Raw genomic sequence first — 21,132 nt, 5'->3', positions numbered from 1 at the left:
AACCTACGTGCTAAGGTCATGTAAGGAACAAGCCAAAAGTACTTACCAACACGGGACAAAGATGCAACCTGCACACACTCTCTATCACTTAGAACGCCTGCTTCCATGTGACTCCAGTGAGCATGCCGCTCAACAAACCATCCCGCTATTTGAACTGGCACATCCGGAAATACGTCACGTGACACGCACGCCAGCATGTAAATTTCCTCATTAGCTATGGAAACGCAAAAGCTTGCGTTCCATTTCAATTATGAAAACACCGGCTCTTAGTAACATCCGCCCCACTCAAGTCACGTGTATATAACCCGATCTCCGTACAAATAATCATCATAGATAGAAACGTGGGATGTCTCACACAGGCATAATTACTGTGCCTGCCTATCAGTACAACATTAGCCACAAGGCTGATAGATGCAAAACTAAACTAATATCGGCTCTACCACACTGGAACCATATCTTAAACCATCACTATCCACATGGAATAATAGGTACCCAAAATACCAGAGCAATATACAAAAATACGCAAGTTCAGTGGTGCTAAAACCACGTATAGAAGCCCGAGACCAAATGCCCATACCACCACCAGCAAGACCTGTCTAAATGACACAAAATTCTAAGGTGGCTATAAGTTATCACAGACCTAACCAACTCAGTGACCCACATGTGAAAAAAGAATAAGTTATATATATATAAATCAGTACATAAAAATTACACCAGTGTACTCGAAAATAATAATAATAGTGTGCAGACAAAAAAATGTAAGAAATTCAAAAAATAAAATAATAGTAGATAAAATGAAATAAATAAAGTACGCAATACAAAATGAAAATAATGTAAAAATAAAAATCAAAAAAAGACATGCAAGAATGCAAAAACATAAAATCTACCAAAAATTCCAAGAATACGGAGAAATGAAGCCACACCCCAAGACACACCACTGTGGGGAGTCAGCGTCACCATAGTAGAAAAAGGGTTAAAGAAATACATTAAGTGGATTGTTCTCATTAAGGCCCTTAGGGGCCACAGTGTCCAATCGATGTATCCAGTAACATTCGCGTTGTTTCAGTAACTGAAGTCGATCACCACCCAATCTTGGAGGAGGAACCCAATCAATGAGTTTGCATTTCAGACTCGCCACTTGATGTTTTTGATCAAAGAAGTGTCTAGCTACCGGCTTATCTGAGGACCCAGAGCTTAATGCTGCCCGTATGGAGGCCCGATGGTTCGCCATATGATCACGAAATTTACGCGACGTGAGACCAACATAATATAGTCCACATTCGGGTAGATTGTGGGGCGCAACAACAACTGCTTGAGACTCGGTCCACTCTTATAGGCCATCATAGGAGGTCCCACGTGTTTAAATGGTAATTGTCTGTCGCTAGATACAATCGGCCAATGTCTTCTTAATGCCTTTTGAGTAGTAAATGCATGGTTATCAAACTTGGTAACAAAAATCTGGTGATGTTCTTTAGAAGCGACAGAAGATGCCTCAGTGCAGGATGTTGCAAAAATTTTTTGTGCTTTTCTCAAACATCGTTCTAAAATATCAAACTTGTAGCCTCTCTCCTTAAATTTATTAGTCATTTCTTGCGCCCCACAATCTACCCGAATGATAATACTTCTATTCAGGACATCATGACTGCTAGACCTGGAAGTTTCTCTTGTTTTTCCTGCATCACATGTACCTCAATGCTGACTGGTCCCTCTTTCCCACATCCCCATTCAGGCAAGAAAATTAACATCAAGTACCATCTACATTGTACATTGGATTATTTGATTTATATTTTGATTTGTCCCTGTGGACTATATTATGTTGGTCTCATGTCGCGTAAATTTCGTGATCGTATGGCGAACCATCAGGCCTCCATACGGGCAGCATTAAGCTCTGGGTCCTCAGATAAGCCGGTAGCTAGACACTTCTTTGATCAAAAACATCAAGTGGCGAGTCTGAAATGCAAACTCATTGATTGGGTTCCTCCTCCAAGATTGGGTGGTGATCGACTTCAGTTACTGAAACAACGCGAAAGTTACTGGATACATCGATTGGACACTGTGGCCCCTAAGGGCCTTAATGAGAACAATCCACTTAATGTATTTCTTTAACCCTTTATCTACTATGGTGATGCTGACTCCCCACAGTGGTGTGTCTTGGGGTGTGGCTTCATTTCTCCGTATTCTTGGAATTTTTGGTAGATTTTATGTTTTTGCATTCTTGCATGTCTTTTTTTGATTTTTATTTTTACATTATTTTCATTTTGTATTGCGTACTTTATTTATTTCATTTTATCTACTATTATTTTATTTTTTGAATTTCTTACATTTTTTTGTCTGCACACTATTATTATTATTTTCGAGTACACTGGTGTAATTTTTATGTATTGATTTATATATATAACTTATTCTTTTTTCACATGTGGGTCACTGAGTTGGTTAGGTCTGTGATAACTTATAGCCACCTTAAATTTTGTGTCATTTAGACAGGTCTTGCTGGTGGTGGTATGGGCATTTGGTCTCGGGCTTCTATACGTGGTTTTAGCACCACTGAACTTGCGTATTTTTGTATATTGCTCTGGTATTTTGGGTACCTGTTATTCCTTGTGGATAGTGATGGTTTAAGATATGGTTCCAGTGTGGTAGAGCCGATATTAGTTTAGTTTTGCATCTATCAGCCTTGTGGCTAATGTTGTACTGATAGGCAGGCACAGTAATTATGCCTGTGTGAGACATCCCACGTTTCTATCTATGATGATTATTTGTACGGAGATCGGGTTATATACACGTGACTTGAGTGGGGCGGATGTTACTAAGAGCCGGTGTTTTCATAATTGAAATGGAACGCAAGCTTTTGCGTTTCCATAGCTAATGAGGAAATTTACATGCTGGCGTGCGTGTCACGTGACGTATTTCCGGATGTGCCAGTTCAAATAGCGGGATGGTTTGTTGAGCGGCATGCTCACTGGCGTCACATGGAAGCAGGCGTTCTAAGTGATAGAGAGTGTGTGCAGGTTGCATCTTTGTCCCGTGTTGGTAAGTACTTTTGGCTTGTTCCTTACATGACCTTAGCACGTAGGTTGTCTAGTGACATGCTGATTTTTGTCTTTATATATATTTATTTTGTTGTCTAGCTGCACTGGACCATTGGATTTGTCTTCTCTGTGTACGTGCTGGTCCCTGTGAATTGCAGAGTGTGACTGCTTAGATCGTTTTTCATTACCTGATTCAGGTATATTTCTTACTGTATATGTTGCATTAGGATTTGGTGTTATAGTTACCAGGGGTGACATGATGACTGTATATATTCTGCTCTAGTCACTAGTGATTCATATTAGCGATTTTGGTCACTTGCTACTTTCCATGAGTTTATATGTGATAACGTTACATGCGTATACATTTAATACAGTATTTTGTGGGGTGCATTTATTGTTTTGAGATTATGACATAGTATAGTATATTTTCTATATTATCTTATATTTATGTGTTTTTTGATTTGAGTTATTTTGTGTTGGGGTATAATTTTTTATCAGTTGGGCAACTTTATTTGTTTTATTTATATATATTTATTTTTATATTTTTTGCCACGTAATTTTGAAGCCTGAGAGACCTTAGTCTGTGTGTTCTTGTTTTTGTTCTTTTTTCCACAGATATTATTATGATAGATGCCTCAATTATTATTTTTCTATTCATATATGATGTAATGTCCTGAGGAAGGTCCGTCAGGGACCGAAACGTTGACGACATGTATCTAGACTAGGGGTGAGCGGGTTCGGATTTCTGAAATCCGAACCCCCCCGATCCGAGGCCGATCCGAGTCAGGCTCGACTTTTCCCGCCTGACTCGGATCTGAAATCGAGGCAAAACGTCATCATCCCGCCTTCCGGGTCTCGCGGGTTTTGGATCCTATATAAGGTACCCGCGTCGGCGTCATTTTCTCCCTCGGCTGTGGACAGTGAAGAGGGAGGGTGGGAGTTAGGGCTGGCTGGGCTGTGTAGTGTAGTGTAGTGCAGAGTAGTGTTGTGCTGTGCTGCGATGTGCTGCTGTTGTCCATAGGGGCTGTGTCCACTACTTCAAAGCCCATAGGGGCTGGCTGTGTTGTGCTGTGCTGCTGTTGTCCATAGGGGCTGTGTCCACTACTTCAAAGTCCATAGGGGCTGGCTGGACTGTGATGTGCAGTCAGTTGTCCATAGGGGCTGTGTCCACTCCAAAGTCCTGTGCAGTGTCCCAGTGTCCAGGGGGTGCTCTGTCCATCAGGGGTGCTCCCCCCAAGTGCTAAAAAAAAAATATTTTTTCTGTGTTTGTGAATTGTGTGCACTGTGGCTGCACGTGCATCAACAAAGGAGCAGCGCCAAGCGTGCGCCTGTGTCATAAGTAAAGGGCCGGCTGGCTTGACCGTTAAAAGGTGCTGTAACCCCCAAAGTACACTCCAAACCAAATAAAAAAATATTTTCAGTGTTTGTGAATTGTGTGTGCAGTAGCCGCACGTGCATCAACAAAGTAGTGCCAAGCGTGCGCCTGTGTCATAAGTAAAGGGCCGGCTGGCTTGACCGTTAAAGGGTGCTGTAACCCCCAAAGTACACTCCAAACCAAATAAAAAAATATTTTCTGTGTTTGTGAATTGTGTGCGCAGTAGCCGCACGTGCATCAACAAAGTAGTGCCAAGCGTGCGCCTGTGTCATAAGTAAAGGGCCGGCTGGCTTGACCGTTAAAGGGTGCTGTAACCCCCAAAGTACACTCCAAACCAAATAAAAAAATATTTTCTGTGTTTGTGAACTGTGTGCACAGTAGCCGCACGTGCATCAACAAAGTAGTGCCAAGCGTGCGCCTGTGTCATAAGTAAAGGGCCGGCTGGCTTGACCATTAAAGGGTGCTGTAACCCCCAAAGTACACTCCAACCCAAATAAAAAAATATTTTCTGTGTTTGTGAATTGTGTGCGCAGTAGCCGCACGTGCATCAACAAAGTAGTGCCAAGCGTGCGCCTGTGTCATAAGTAAAGAGCCGGCTGGCTTGACCATTAAAGGGTGCAGTAACCCCCAAAGTACACTCCAAACATAATAAAAAAAAATATTTTTTTGTGTTTGTCAATTGTGTGCGCAGTAGCCGCACGTGCATCAACAAAATAGTGCCAAGCGTGCGCCTGTGCCCCATAAATAAAGGGCCGGCTGGATTGACCGCTAAAGGGTGCTGTAACCCCCAAAGGGCACTCCAAACAAAATAATTTTTTTTTTCTGTGTTTGTGAATTGTGTGCACTGTGGCTGCACGTGCATCAACAAAGGAGCAGCGCCAAGCGTGCGCCTGTGTCCCATAAGTAAAGGGCCGGCTGGCTCATTTCTTAAAGGGTTGTGTAACCCACAAAGTGCACTACTCTCCAGCAAAAATAAAAAAATATTGTCTGTGTTTGTGTGCGCCTTAGCCGCACGTATATATCAATATAACATAAATTGAGGACCAAACTTTCACCGATAAAAATAAAATAGGGAAAGATCAAGAACCACTTCCTCCTAGTGCTGTTGCTTCTACTGGGAGTTGTTCATCATCCCAGAGAGGAAGTAGGAACACCACTACTTTTACTAAACAATTGACCCTCCAACAGTCCCTAGCGAGGAGGATGAAGTACGACAGCAGTCTTCCTGAAGCAAAACGTATAACTGAGGCCTTGACTGCTATGTTGATGTTAGACGTGCGTCCGGTATCCGCCATTAGTGCAGTGGGATTTAGACAATTGGTGGAGGTAGTGTGTCCCCGGTTCCAAATCCCGTCTAGATTCCACCTGCATCCTCAAAGCAGCAGCGACAAGCGTGCGTCTGTCTGTTAAAGGGTGGTGTAACCCTCAAAGTGCGCTCCACAATCAATAAAAAAATTCTTTTTTTTCTGTCTTTGTGAAATGTGTGGGCTGTAGCCGCACCTGCATCCTTAAAGCAGCAGCGACAAGCGTGCGTCTGTTTGTTAAAGGTTGGTGTATCCCTCAAAGTGCGCTCCACAAAAAATAAAAAATTCTTCTTTTTTTTCTGTCTTTGTGAATTGTGTGGGCTGTAGCCGCACCTTCATCCTTAAAGCAGCAGCGACAAGCGTGCGTCTGTCTGTTAAAGGGTGGTGTAACCCTCAAAGTGCGCTCCACAAAAAATAAAAAATTCTTCTTTTTTTTCTGTCTTTGTGAAATGTGAGGGCTGTAGCCGCACCTGCATCCTTAAAGCAGCAGCGACAAGCGTGCGTCTGACTGTTAAAGGGTGGTGTAACCCTCAAAGTGCGCTCCAACAAAATAAAATAAACTTCTTTTTTTCTGTGTTTGTGTGTGAAATGTATGCGCAGTAGCTGCACCTGCATCCTCAAAGCAGCAGCGACAAGCGTGCGTCTGTCTGTTAAAGGGTGGTGTAACCCTCAAAGTGCGCTCCACAAAAAATAAAAAATTCTTCTTTTTTTCTGTCTTTGTGAATTGCGTGGGCTGTAGCCGCACCTGCATCCTCAAAGCAGCAGCGACAAGCATGCGTCTGTCTTTTAAAGGATTACGTCGGTGACAGCATCCAAGTAGGCATGTCAGACAGTCGTACCTGTACTGGCAGGAAAAAGAGGCAATTTGGAGGTTCCTGTACAAACTGGCTCTATTTTACCTGAGTTGCCCCCCCTTCAGTGTGTACTCCGAAAGAGTGTTTAGTGCAGCCGGGAACCTTGTCAGCGAAAGGCGTAGGAGGTTGCTTCCACAAAATGTGGAGATGATGTTCATATAATAAATGATCAACTCTTCCAGGGAGACCAGCCTAGAGAACGTACAGAGGGACCTGTGGTTGTGGATTTCAGCGGGGAAGAATTAATACTCTGTGAGGATGAGGATGTACACAACACTGAAGAGGGTGAGGAATCGGTGGATGAGGAGGATGAGGATGACATCTTGCCTCCGTAGAGCCAGTTTGTGCAGGGACAGTTTAATTGCCAGCTTGTTTTGTGGGGGCCCAAACGAACCAATCATTTCAGCCACAGTCGTGTGGCAGACCCTGGCGCTGAAATGTTTGGTTTGTTAAAGTGTGCATGTCCTGTTTATACAACATAAGGGTGGGTGGGAGGGCCCAAGGACAATTCCATCTTACACCTCTTTTTTTTTCTTTGAATTATGTACTGTTTGGGGCCTAGTTTTTCAAACTGCCATCCTGTCTGCCACTGCAGTGTCACTCCTAGATGGACCGCGTGTTTGTGCCGCCCACTCGTATCTCTTAGCATAGTCATCCAGCTACCTCGGTGCAACCTTTTGGACATAAAAACACTATTGTGAGGTGTTCAGAATAGACTGGAAATGAGTGGAAATTAAGGTTATTGAGGTTAATAATAGTATAGGAGCAGAAAAACACACAAATTCTGTGATTTTAGCTGTTTTTATGCTTTTTTAAAAAAAAATACAGATCCAAAACACAAAACCCAGAATCCAAAACACGAAGAAAGATCCAGATCCAAAACCAAAACACAAAACACGAAAAGTGGCCGGTGCACACCCCTAATCTAGACTCATATCTGGAAGATTGACATCTCTTTGTATCACGGCTATATCTAGCCTAAATAAACAACTTTTTTTGTATGGAGAGTGCCCTTGTCTACGACAATCGTTTTTCTATATATATATATATATATATATATATATATATATATATATATATATATATATATATATATATATATATATATATATATATATATATACACTCTGAAAACTATGTTACCTGTACATTACAATTTTTAAAAGGCATAGATTTGTTTCTTATTGCTTTGTTATGATGCACTGTTGCACATATCTTCTTTAATTTGTCTATCTGCAGAGAGAGTTGTGTAATTACCACAATAAGGAATATTGGTTTTCACACCCTTTTCACATTATTTTAGTTTCACCTGTAGTTGTTACAGGGCAATTGGAGTAGAATTAGTAAAATTCTACTCCAACCCCTAAGTATCACTTATTTTTAGTAAAGCAGATTGCATTTCCCATAATTGTAATGGGAAATGTGATCCGACCAGAGTTACTAAAAATAAATTGTAAAAAAATACCGGGGGGTCCGTGAACCGCAATAAAGAGTCCACTGAAGACTTGTATATAAAACGTCTCAATAAATTCGCTGAGAGTTTGGGTGAACCCTCATGCCAATCATACAGTCTCCGGAAGAGTGCCCTTAAAATTGTACCAGACACCTGAAGCTTAATCGGGTTGATATTACATGTAGTGGTCTGGGACGTCCACTTGCACCTCTACAGCCGGAGTTAATGTACTCACGCTAGCCAAGCCTTGTGGGGATGTTAATAGCGGAGAATACATTCCAGAGTCCTGTTGCTGCCGTTGACCGCAGGAGGTAATCCACCCGCACTGCAGAGCGCTGGCCTTGGGGCGCTGTGCCGAAGCACCCTCTAAAGATGGACTAGCCGTGCACAAGACTTCTCCAATCAGACGCCACTCACAAGGACAGCATGAGGTGTCAGGTGTTTAACAGGTGTAGGTAATAAGCTGGACGTTTAGCCGGCATACATCCAAACATACGCTCTATAGTCAGAACTCCGGTAAAGGCCCCCATACATCAGCAATTGATTGCAGCAATCGTGCAATTTGCAATCGATTGTGTATAAAAATCTTTCCCTTTTTCAATTGATTGCAGATTGCAGAATTGCCACAATTGATTGAAAAAGGGAAAGACTTTTATACACTATCGATTGCAAATTGCACGATTGCTGCAATCAATTGCTGATGTATGGGGGCCTTTAGTCCTCAATGAGGTATACCAGTCTCTGAAACCGGGCAGTTCTTCAGATGATGGTGCAATGATATAATACGGAAAAGTCGTAAATCCACTGGATAAAATGTAGGGACAGCAACGTTTTTCGTGTACACTGTAGACTTTTTCAAGTGCACCTACCGCCATCACTGAACTCATGCCAGCACTGGACGCAGGATGATTAAATATCTGGAACTGTCGATTATGAAAACAATAATTAATACTGAATAATCCGGTGCTTTTGCATATATAGGTCACAATTTAAGGATGCCCATTTTACCTTACACACATCCGTAATCTTTAGCAAGACTGCAAAACCATCGGTAACATCGAGTACCATCGCAGCCTCACACAAACTTGCACAAGCTCTGACCTTACTCAGAAACCTCTTGCACGCTATGAGTACTCAGGCTGCATAAGGCATCGTAGTGGATAATTTATGCATGCCCATGCAATGGCGTTCAAACGCACTGGCACGCCTGTATTTCGCTGACCACTTCCTGTCAATCACTCTGCGATGGGTCTGCATAGTCACTGTGATTGCAGTCCCGATTGCAGCGGCTGGTTCGCCACGCGCACTGCGATGTATACGTATGCGGCGCAGTATGCAACAATTGGCTGATTGCGTGCGTATTAGCAGTTGCGATCCGTAATGAATCAGGCCCAGACGTAGGAGATTTTCATATAGCAAAAGACCATAGGACAGTTGTATAAGGATCTCACAGGACTCCTGCGATATTTTATATTGAGATCTCCCCTTATCTCCCATGATTGCTCAGTAGAAGTTAGGATGAAGATCAGACAATGAGGCCCTGGATTCTCGCCTGCATTGAACACCAGACACAAAAGATCATGTACCAGACCATGACGTGCCATAAGTGATGGAGATCACTAGAGGCAGTAACATTGACGAGCTATAACAATGCATCACTCAGTCAATACATGGAAAATGAAGGTCACTGAATCAAAGAAGTCTAGATATAATCATAATTATGCAATTCTTTCTTATGTAATACACTGCAAGTTAAAAATGCTAAATAAATAAAAATCATATGTTGTTATGTTGTCAATTTTAATTTTTTCCCCTTAAAAATGAATCGCACCCCATTTTTTGTTTTTCAAAAAGTTTAAATTCTATGTCTCCTATGAAGGGGGCTACCAGCACTGTAAAATATACATATTTAAAATATAACACGCTAGTGTGACTTAACCCTGTTTGTATAGATACACTATGCTACTCTTTAACAAACAGCTGCACTACTAAAATATATGTATAAATAACTACAAAAACACAGAGGAGGTAATTCAGGCACACCTGCGCAGAACCAAAGCGTTTCTCTGCGCATATCAGGCACACTTAATAAATTAAGCTGAGAGAATGAAAAGGCTAAGTTTGGTGATGTTATTTCTGTCCCTATACAGCCTGCTGAGCTTTGACTTTCTAGTACTTGCACCTATTTATCAACTAGTCAAGAAGACTCTCTCTGAGCCTATCAGTATTCACAGCAAAACCTACAGAGCTAAATGAAGCCAGCGGTTTAAAAACACGTGTTCAATAAATGATTACAATGCCAGACATGCATTACCCAACATGCATACTGATTGCCGGGATGCCAAACCAACAGGGGATATGTGCACACTGCGGAAATGTTAAATGGATATAATGGTTGGGTGAATTTGTTTGGTAGGGCTCTGTAACCTGCTTATTCCACGTATTTATGCACAGGAAGATTTATCAAGCCCATACAGCATTTTCTGTGTATTGAACCCACAAACCTATTTCATATTGCACTATTTTCTCAAGTGTATGGCACTCATTGCGGGTGTGAATTCTACAGTACTGCGATCATATATATCAACACAACAAAATAATGAACTTATAGAAATTGCACACACTGACAAATCAGCAACACTCTGGAGTTGCACACACTGAGAAATCAGCCGCATTCTGGAAAACAACTCCTTGCTTCACTACTAGCTCCACCTTCTGCTGCTAAATATATGTAGAGCAGTGGTGTCAAACTCTGGCCCTCCAGCTGCTGTGGAACTACACATCCCAGCATGCATTGCCACAGTTTTGCTATTAGGGCATGCTAAAACTGTGGCAGGCCATGCTGGGATATGTAGTCCCACAAAAGCTGGAGGGTCCGAGTTTGACACCACTGATGTAGAGTATAAAGAAATATAAACTGCTATAAAGGTTATGCACGCATGTCATAGTTCTGCCTCCCAATCAGTGGCGTAGCCATCTTTTGACACGACGGAGATCGATGATGGAAAAATAAGTGGCCCAGGCCCTGGTGTTCCAGAATTCAAATATCATCATGTGAATAAAAGCGGTTTGGGGACTGCCTGGGAAAAAAATTATAACATTTGTGCTTATGACCCCACAAAGCAAAAAATTATTATAATGAGGCTAAAATTGTAAAATATGATACTTGAATAATGCAAAATAAAATATATGGAAATAAATTTATAGTGCGATTTTCATGCTGAATAATAGTATAACACAGGGCTTGACAAATCCCGGGGGCCAGGTCGCCATTTAGACTATATTTTGTTACCCGACGACCAGATTTTTCAGGGAGGGAGGATCCGAGGAAGCAGTTCCCCAGATTGCGGCTGTGCAGGATATAGACAGGATTATAGGCAGGGGCGGCAACCCCGGGCCCCCACACCTTGTCCCCGAGACTATAAAAAACCCGGAGTACAGCTTCTAGCTGTGTCCGCTCCGGTCCTTGGTCTCCTCGGTGGCTCAGCTGTTATTACCAGTTACCGCGGCTGCTGAGGTGCTGTCACAGTACCAGTCTCGCGAGATTTGACTCATCATCTCGCGAGACTGGTACTGTGACAGCTCCTCAGTGGCCGCAGTAACAGGTAATAACAGCTGAGTAGGGATGGGCAGAGCGAATCACAGCACTGAGTTGAGCCACATGCCTCAACTCAGTGAAGTGTCTCGAGACAGTGTCTCGGGACATGGTTCTTTAGAGCTGTAGGAAGCAGAGGAGCCAGCGACTCTGAGTGAGTCGCTGAGAGCAGCACTGCAGCTCAGGGTTCTGCACTGACTCTCCTGAGTCTGTGCACTCCTCCAAACCCTGGCAGTAGCTGCGCGACTCGGAGTGAGTCGCTGACAGCTCTGCCCCCCACACTGCTGATCCATCCGACCTAATCACGCTTCTGCACACTGACTCAGTGCAGAAGTATGATCAGAGTAGTGTAGGGGACGGAGCTGCCACGGAGACTGCTGAGACTGACAGAGAGGCTAGGGAGGTGAGTGTCTCGACACACCAAACAGTGGGCGATTCGAATCATTCACTCATCTGAATGATTCAAGTCAGTGTGTTGTGACACTCACTCACTAGCCATCTCTACAGCTGAGCCGCCGAGGAGGAGACCAAGGACTGGAGCTGACACAGCTAAACGCTGTACTCCGGGTTTTTTATAGTAAGTGTCGGGGTCCCGGGGTTGCCGTCCCACCTATAATCCTGTGTCTACCTTGCACAGCCGGAATCTAGAGCCAGTGGCGGATCCAGGGGGGGCGATAAAGGCGCTCACCCCCAGTACACACAACCCTGAAAGCCCCGCACACTTTGAGAGTGTCAGCTAGCGCTGCTGTCAGCAGTGAAGCTGCACAGGCCTGCAGCACAGCATCAGCGTGATGTGTGACAGACTCTGGGCTGGCTGAGCAGTGCAACGCACGGGCTGAGAATGTCTCTTCCGTGGCTGGACCCACCTGTCCTCTTTGCGCAGTGAGGACACTGAGGATATATCGAGGTGGGCACCATCTTGAGCAGCGGAGCAGGCTGAACTGTGTGGGCTGGTTGTGACTGTGACGGTGATAAATGCAGCCTTCTCCTGCCTGTCACTTTTTTTGCAGACTGCTGTTAAGTGAGTCATTGTGGAGCATATCATTAAGGGTCTTGGGGGATGGGAGCTCTGAGGGGAATTGAAAGGGCTTGTGTTGTGGTCTGTACAGGGTTTCACATAATTTAGTTGGGGCGATGGTCTGGCTCCTAAACTTTTAAGCTGGCTCCTAGATTTTAGAAAAATTTGTTGAGCCCTGGTATAACACATACTTACCTACTTTCCTGGAAAGTTGCGGAAGACTCCCGATTTTTCAGGTAGTACTTGCACCCCAGAGAGAGTAGGTGGATGGCCCGCATCCCACTCACTTCCTTGTGCAGTATGCAGGATGGGAAGATAATTACCAGGAATCTCAATTCAGCAGGGAGGGGACTGGTCTAAATGATGTGACCATGTCGCTGTAGCCTCGCCTCCTCCTCATGGACCCATGAATCGCAGCAGTTTGTTGGGGTAGGGGTGGAGCCTAATTACGTAAAGAGACCATCCCTGCCCCCTAAATGGTCAGCTGCATCTCCTTTCTGTGCTTCTCCTGTAGAGGAGAATTAAAATTTTAGCAAGTATGGTATAACAACTCTGTGAGAGTGTAATTATACTGTATGTACTATAGGTCTCCTCTATTTTTCAGGCTTCCTGACAGAACCACATAATCCTTCAGATTATACTTGAAAAAAACAGAAGGTAAGCAAAGTATAGGATACATCACTGCCATGTTCTTTTCTTCCTCTGTTCTTCAAATTCTCTTGAACTTCTGCACTTCCCAGACCAGGGGACTTATTGCTGCTTCTCAACACGCTCATGATCGAGATGAGTTGTTACAATGGCCTGATGTCTTGAGTATCAGAACCGGACAATGTACATACTGTCGCTGGAGAACGATGAAGGGTGGGCCTATGGCTTGAAAGTCATCCTTTTCACCATGGCCACTCCAATTGTCCATTGGCACCATTACTGCAGTGGTAGGGGCAGTGGCCATGCTACACCCAAGACATTGCACCCTGGGTGAAAGCACTGACTACGCTACTCTGCTTACAATCTTGCATACAGTGGGCATCATTTTTCAGACTTTTTAGCAGACGCTCCCTATTATTTTCTGTCTTTCTCTGGCAATAATAGAGTAACATTAGGAGGGTACACAGTAGAACATATGTCATCCAATCTGGCGGATCGGACAAAATAACGGGCACATCAGCCAGTGTGTACTTGGTATGTCACTGACGATGCGCGCTCCTGCGAATCATCAGTGACATCTTCCATCGGACCTGCATGCAGCACTGATGGGTGATATTGTCAGCGAACCATCGCTCCTGGCATCGACAAGTGTGTATGCACTTGCCAATGCCGGCACCCTGCCGGGTCCCGTCGCTAACAAGGTTGGTACACACTAAACATTGTCTAGTGTGTACCGGCCATTACACTTGGAAAAACCTTGTTAACAACAGTCCTCGTTCATAGGCATTAAGGGCGGGATGTACTAAGGTTGCGGTGACCATTCCGCCAGATATTAATTGCATATGTACTAACATATGCAATTAATATCGCAAAGGACAGCTCTTGCGATAAGAGCTACCCTTTGCAAAGCAGCCGATGCCTGGTGACGGGGTCTCCGTGGGACCCCGTCCCCTACGAGCCCCGGGTACTTCCTACTGGTCACATGTGCAGGGCTCCTCCTCCCTGCACCCGGAAGATTAGGAGGAGGACCCAGGAGGAGAGCGGGCCCGCGACCTTGGACAGCAGGTGAGTGGGGGCCAGCGCTGGGCGACTGCGGAGCGGCGGCGAAGCGTTGGGGGCGGGGTCTGGTAAGAACCCCATAGGCTTCTATAGGGTAATGCCAGGTTTTTCTGGCGTTACACTCCGCACTGGAAAAAGAGTGGGCGGGGCTTAGTACATGTGGAAATGCGGTAAAAACTCAGAAAACAGGGTTTTTACCGCATTTTTCCTTTAGTATATCCCGCCCTAAATATGAAAATATTTTATATGAAAGAACTAACTGTAACATTCACAGATACAATATGTATATAAGGGTTCTTCCACTGAAGAGTTATTACATGTTGTTTCCCAATGAGTGCACAATGCTGAGGTTTCGGCATAAAACCAATCAGTGAAATGTTTATGCTGAGCTATTCCCACTACGGCTTTCTCCCAAATGCAACAAGATCAACATTTTTAGATCAATCCCATATCTGAAGCTATCCGAGGTAAAGCTGTAATAGTGCGGCAGTATGGCCACTTACTGTAATACCATGTGTGACGACTTGGGGTAATTTGCTTGGTAGAAGGGTGAATTTGTGCAGTGTCTAAGGTGCTCAATCAGTATTCAACACCGCTTTTATGTAAATAAATGGAAATGGTGCTTTACTTTCATCATATTCGGGTGCAACACAAATGAACAGAAAATTAGCCCTCCTGAGGACTCATAGCATGCGCTGAAGTAAGCAATTCCTGAGTAAGATCTTGGCTTCATTAACAGTCCATTGTCTGATGTTACTTGATGTTACCGATTGTTTCTCTATGTTGGTCCAATATACAGATGTGAGTAAGGGGATGTCAGGCTGCGATCGCAATGCGAATACAATCACTTACATGTCACCACTGATTATAGCAAATGCGTAGCGTGCGTATAAGCAGAATAGCGATCTGTAGTGAATCAGGCCCTCTGACAAGTGTTCTCAGAGGCTCCAGCCTACTCATGTTCAGGCTCCTGCCCGGCTTTGGCTGCCACAGCTGCTTACAGATACAGCCTCACAATCTGGCCTACTTGCAATCTCACACTCTGCTCCAGAGTAACATATACAGTCTTTGGAGTTTTAGGGTTCTCCCTACCTCCTGTAGGTCTTAACCAGGCTTCCTAGCCACCAGTGGCTTCCCAGTCCACACTAAGGTCCCACATGGACTGGACACACAGGCCCCAGCCTGTCCTGACTGCAGAGTCTTGCAGACTAAAGTTGGCTACACACTAGACCAACTTACATCCAACCATACAACTAGTTGATTGGTTGGAATGAAAATCTGGTAAGGTATGAAAGCAAATTACAATCGTCAATTAGCTCCCAAACGCCGGAAAATGGACAAAAACTGTTGTTTGAACAAATTGTTTAGATCAAACATTTAACAAACTTGTCTGATCAACCATTTGCATCTGTTTTCTGGCATTTAGGAGCAAATTGCTGATCATCATTTACTCCCATATCTTACCAGATTATTTTCATTCCAACCAGCCAACTAGTTGGATGGTTGGATGAAAGTTGGTCTAGTGTGTGGTCAGCTTGACTTTCTCACTACAGCCATTAGGCATGCCACACCTGGCTTTTCTCATCTGTGTGGGTGGATCCCTCCTGTTACACACAGAACACGTGTCAGTAATGCGATTTGCCTTCATACTGCCACACATGACAATAATAGTGGGGGAAATATTCCTTTTATTTGCAGAACAGATTATTTGTCTGAAAGCATACTGATACTGAGTCGGACTCTGCTGCGCCTGTGTGTGCACGTTTTTCCGGTGTAGCGTGTGGGACTATATGCCGCTACAAGCCCTACCCTACTGTACATCCATGCCTCTGCATCTACAAGGACTGACACACCCACTTTGAGCGTCTTTAGCTACTAGGTGCATCTCTAGCAGCACCCATTGGCTGCACCATCCAAACGTGCACCAGCCCCATGTTAGCAACTGGTTCAGCCACAATCCCGTAACAGGCCCGTATAATATGGACCATCTTCCTGTGTCTGAATAGCCACCTCCCAGTCACCGCCCAGGAGCAGCTAGCACATTTCAAAGACACTTCGGATACTGTGAGTCTTTATTGCAACTGCGCCTCTATGCATACACACCGTGGGATGCATGTGCTGTGTTTTTTTTTAAAATGACTTAAGGGTGTAGCTGAAATCAGGGTTCTTCTCTACTTTGTGCTATTCATGGAGCTAAAGTGTATTACTTCTCCAGTGGTACTCCTGTTCCATTCCTGTATCGCATCACCAAGAGTGTGATTCATGAAGGAACGGAAAGCTCAGCTCTCCGTCCGTTCCTGCGGTACAGATTCGCCATCTGAGGATGACGTAATCTGTACCGCAAGCCGAACAGAGCAGGGAAGTTGCATACTTCCCTGCTGTCTGCCTGGCACCCAGTGCTGGCTCCGCCCCCTTTTCCCAGCGTCCATAACAGCAGGTCTGACATGACCTGCTGCTCTCAGGCACCAGGGCATGCACAGTGAGGAGCAGGTATGTCTTCTTACTGCGCTACAGGGATTGCGGAGGGGCCGGACAGCGCCAAAAGATGTCAGACAGGTAAGTGTACATGAATGGCTATTAACATTGACCACTTGCATGAAAATCAGCATTGCATGTGACTCAGAATCAGGCCCACAGTGTTGAGTCCCCCACTGCGCAAATGGTAAATATGCCATAACATTAAGCATTTGCTCTGTCAAAGCACAAGACATATTTACAAGATATTTAGGGATGGCCATTGGTGGGTCTGCAATTGATGCGGGGGCGTGTCTATAATGGGTGCAGGGTGTGCGGGGCACATGGGCCCCTGGGTCCAGGGGGCCCCACACCGCACACCCTGCACCCATAGTATTACTTACCTCTCCGTAGTCCCACGTCGGAGCGGGGGTCCGGTGCGGTAAAAACTATTGGAAAATGGCCTCTCCGGCCATTTTATCGTCGTTTGCACGTGTGCAGTACAGGGAAAATGGTCGCCTGGCTCCTGGTTGTAAGCCACAAATAAAATGCAGATGGTATCATGAAAGCTTGTATAGTCACCACTCTCCTTTAATGTTAGTAGTCAGCACTCAGTATGCTGTGCGGGAATAGGCAGTCCTGAATATCTCCAGTAATGTAAAGAGTGATGCAGCGGCTGCGGTTGCACGCCGCCCGTATGTCCACCTGGGACACAGATGCTGACGCTAGAAGTGGACGTCAGTAGTCTCTATATTCCAGATGGTATGGAGGATTCCTCAAGTGGACGGCAACAATGAAAAGTATATGGCAACCAGTCCCAGCGATGGCAAAAGGGTGAATGCACTAAGATAACGATTGTCCAGTCATGCATTCGCATAGGGCTTTGGAACCTCTAACTGGTTTCGCTCCTGTATAGAGGAGTGACTTGGGGAATCCTCCATACCATCTGGAATATAGAGACTACTGACGTCCACTAGTCTTTACAGCACGGGAGATATTCAGGACTGCCTATTCCCGCACAGCATACTGAGTGCTGACTACTAACATTAGTGGAGAGTGGTGACTATACAAGCTTTCATGTTTCCATGTGCATTTTATTTGTGGCTTAAAACCAGGAACGATATCTTATGATAATATGGACTCGGGGCCTGATTCATACTGCTGCGCTCGCATTGATCGATTTTTCGCAACTTGCGCATGCATATGAGTCGCAATGCACGTGTGCGAACCAGTCATTGCGATAGGAAAGTGCTCGCCCATAGCCTGAAGTCGGCCTGCTATTTTGAGTGACAATGCCGTTTGTGGGTGGTAACAGGGGAAGGTGCTTGAAAACGGGGGTGTGGATGTGCGAACGCAGGCGTGCCCGACTGTCAGAACGGCGTTTAATGGGTGTGCATAATTAGCAAAGTAGCGTCATTACACACGTGACTGGGTTGTATTTTAGCCTGAACTGCTCGCAATGTTGGGAGCAGTGGTGGGAAAAGGCTACCACAAGCGCTGTGAGCAGCTCTGATGGCTCTCGATGTTCCCGATTAATCCTACAACTGCCGGAGATGACGTGTGTTGCGAGTGGCAAAGGGGCGTCTTTATACAGGTGCGAGCGCATAGTGCGGCCGCTCACTATTACTTATTGTGCGAGCACATGATTTAAATAGCCGGCCCCTTTTAGCCAGCAAGCGGACGCAAATATCGTCCGGGTCTGAATCAGGCCCTGAGTCCTTTAAAAACACAGTGTTATTCATAGATTAGACTTGGAGATTTCCATGGAGTAATTGTGATCATTATTGTTGTTTAATTGGTTTTATGTATTTTTATACACAGTATTTGTTGGTACATATGTATGTGTTACATGTTCAAATATAAATGTTTGCAATATGGCTAGTCATATTCTAGTCGGAACAAATATACATTGCATATACAATATATCAATAAATATATATATATATTTTAGTGAACATCAGACCCCCTGATTATTCTATTTTATTTTATCATTATAGATTAATGGTTTCTTATCAGCGCAAATAGACTTTTTTTTGTTTGTTACACCACATTATGTGATGGTGTAGGTTTGTATTCACAAGCACACATGTCATTTTGCTGCTATTAATTAAAAATATTTTGATAATTTAACTGCAAGAATATTAAACTCCCTATCGGCAGATAATGCGTGCAACCACAAAGTTATTAAACCAAGCCTAAATAAAATAAAGAGACAGACCAAGTATATATGAGATCAAAAATATATGGTCAGCTTTATTTATTTTACAATCAGAGTAATAGTGATATAAAACTTGCAAGGGCCGATATCCCTCTCTGGCAAGTGAGACGGTATCCAGCCCCATCCCAATGCACTATTTTAGCCCTCTCCGACGAGAGGTGTCTCTGACCCCAGTAGGGTAAAATCAGCCTAACCAGTGCATAGAAGGGGGCGCACCGCTCATACTGCAGCAAGGTGGACGCTTTATAGATACTGCCGTTCTTTCCCACCACGCAAGTTCCCAATGATGGAACATGCTCGCCACCATACAACCTACCCTCTAAAACCTCCCCACACCGAACAAAAAACACTCTATAAATGAAATTTGTCCCTGCTAGGCATCTTGTACCCCATTAAAGGGTGATGCTCCACAAATCTACCCCCCCCCAACCATGCACCTACATCAAAGACTAGCACAATATCGGACAAAATTATCACGACATCTGGCCAAAGCCAAGCAACCCACCCAAAGCATGACAAATAGTGCGCCGCAAGTAATGCGACATCTGCCGGCACAAATCATTCCCTCCCAGGTGAATTGCCAAGACCAAAGGAAAACCAAAGTCCTCCGCTGACATCCATATACAGGGCACTAATGCCTCCCAACCCATACTAGCCAAGCGGGATTGACCCGCCCAAAATATATACAAGTGTCCGATAAACAAAATGAGCTGTAATCCTGTAAACCACCTGCAATACATGAAACATACATGAGTATGGTGATAATGACATATTGCAGAGGGAGGTGATGGGGGGGGAGGGAAAGGGGGGGAAGGAGGACTTGACCCGAGGTAAAAACCTACAAAAAACCTGCTGGATCTTTTTATATTGCTTAGTAATGTCATTCTCATATTTTTGTTATTTGTTTACACGAAGTTAAACTATAGCATTAGCCAAACGTTGTCCTAAGCAGGGCAAAAAATAGGGCAAAATCCCTCGAGACCCCCACCGGAAAGGTGGCAAGTTGGCCGGAGCACTCAAGTCCACAACAAACATTACACATCATTAGTCCACATGAGTATAGGCATAGGACTTCCATCATCATAGAGCCTGTATCTCCTGCCGAGCTGAGACTGCCAGAAAGACTCTCAATGCTGCCACAAAGTCTGATAGGCAATCACAGGACTGAGGAGCCAAGGACCGACATGCAAAAACTCTCCATGGCGGCTTGAGAATTGAACAGGGTATCATCTGCACTGATGACTCCATTCCTGGCAACCACAGAAGCGACAATATCGATCCCTGGGGTGGTGGTAGGAGGGGATCCGGCCACATCGATGTCTGAAACAAAAGAAAAACATGGGCAGTATCGAAATTCAGGGTCCTTTGCATTAGGCAATGAACCGTATGCGCAGGCGCAGCAGTGTAAAGAGCAAACGAGCACAAGGAACAACAGCCTCAAATCATACCTTGCTGCTTAATTAGTGGACTCAGCACGCCGACATATCGGATGCTGGGGGAGCAAACAATGCAAACCCTTGTTGTAAACAGAGCCACCGACTGTTATGACAGCAGGGGCCTCAAAAACACCCCCACTGACACAAGCAACACAGCGATGGCTCCTGAATCCAGGGATGTAGTATTCCCCGATATAGACAACCCCACATAAACACTGACCGAGCTTCTCTAAGCCATTAGGAGACCACAACCCACAGCCCGGGGAAACCCAAGCCAGGGGCGTGTCCCGTTATTACATAGGGCTGTGTATAAGATGTGGTGTGCTTAGAAGAACGTTGTATGTGGGGGTGGTGGACTCGGGTCAAACCTGTTTCCCTATGTAAGATTTATATATAAAAATATACGATTAGGTATATATGAATGGGGATCAGATGCAATGTAAGCTGTGTAGCTCACCTAAATCCTATGAACATGTATTTGTAAAATAAAAAGGGGTGTGCGTGTATAAGATATGGTGTATTTTGAAGAGCGTTGCATGTGGGGGTGGACTCGGGTCGAACCTGTATCTGTATATAAAATAAATATATATGTATAGGTCTCAATTGGAATAGGGATGAGACTACCATGCAAAAATGTGTAGCTCGCCTAAATCATATGAACCATATTTGGCATATAAAACATTTTCAAC

The sequence above is a fragment of the Taudactylus pleione genome, unplaced genomic scaffold, assembly GCF_031769625.1.
Source record: "Taudactylus pleione unplaced genomic scaffold, aTauple2 ptg000556l, whole genome shotgun sequence".
NCBI classification, from domain to species: domain Eukaryota; kingdom Metazoa; phylum Chordata; class Amphibia; order Anura; family Myobatrachidae; genus Taudactylus; species Taudactylus pleione.
Note: the sequence above shows the minus strand (reverse complement) of the source record.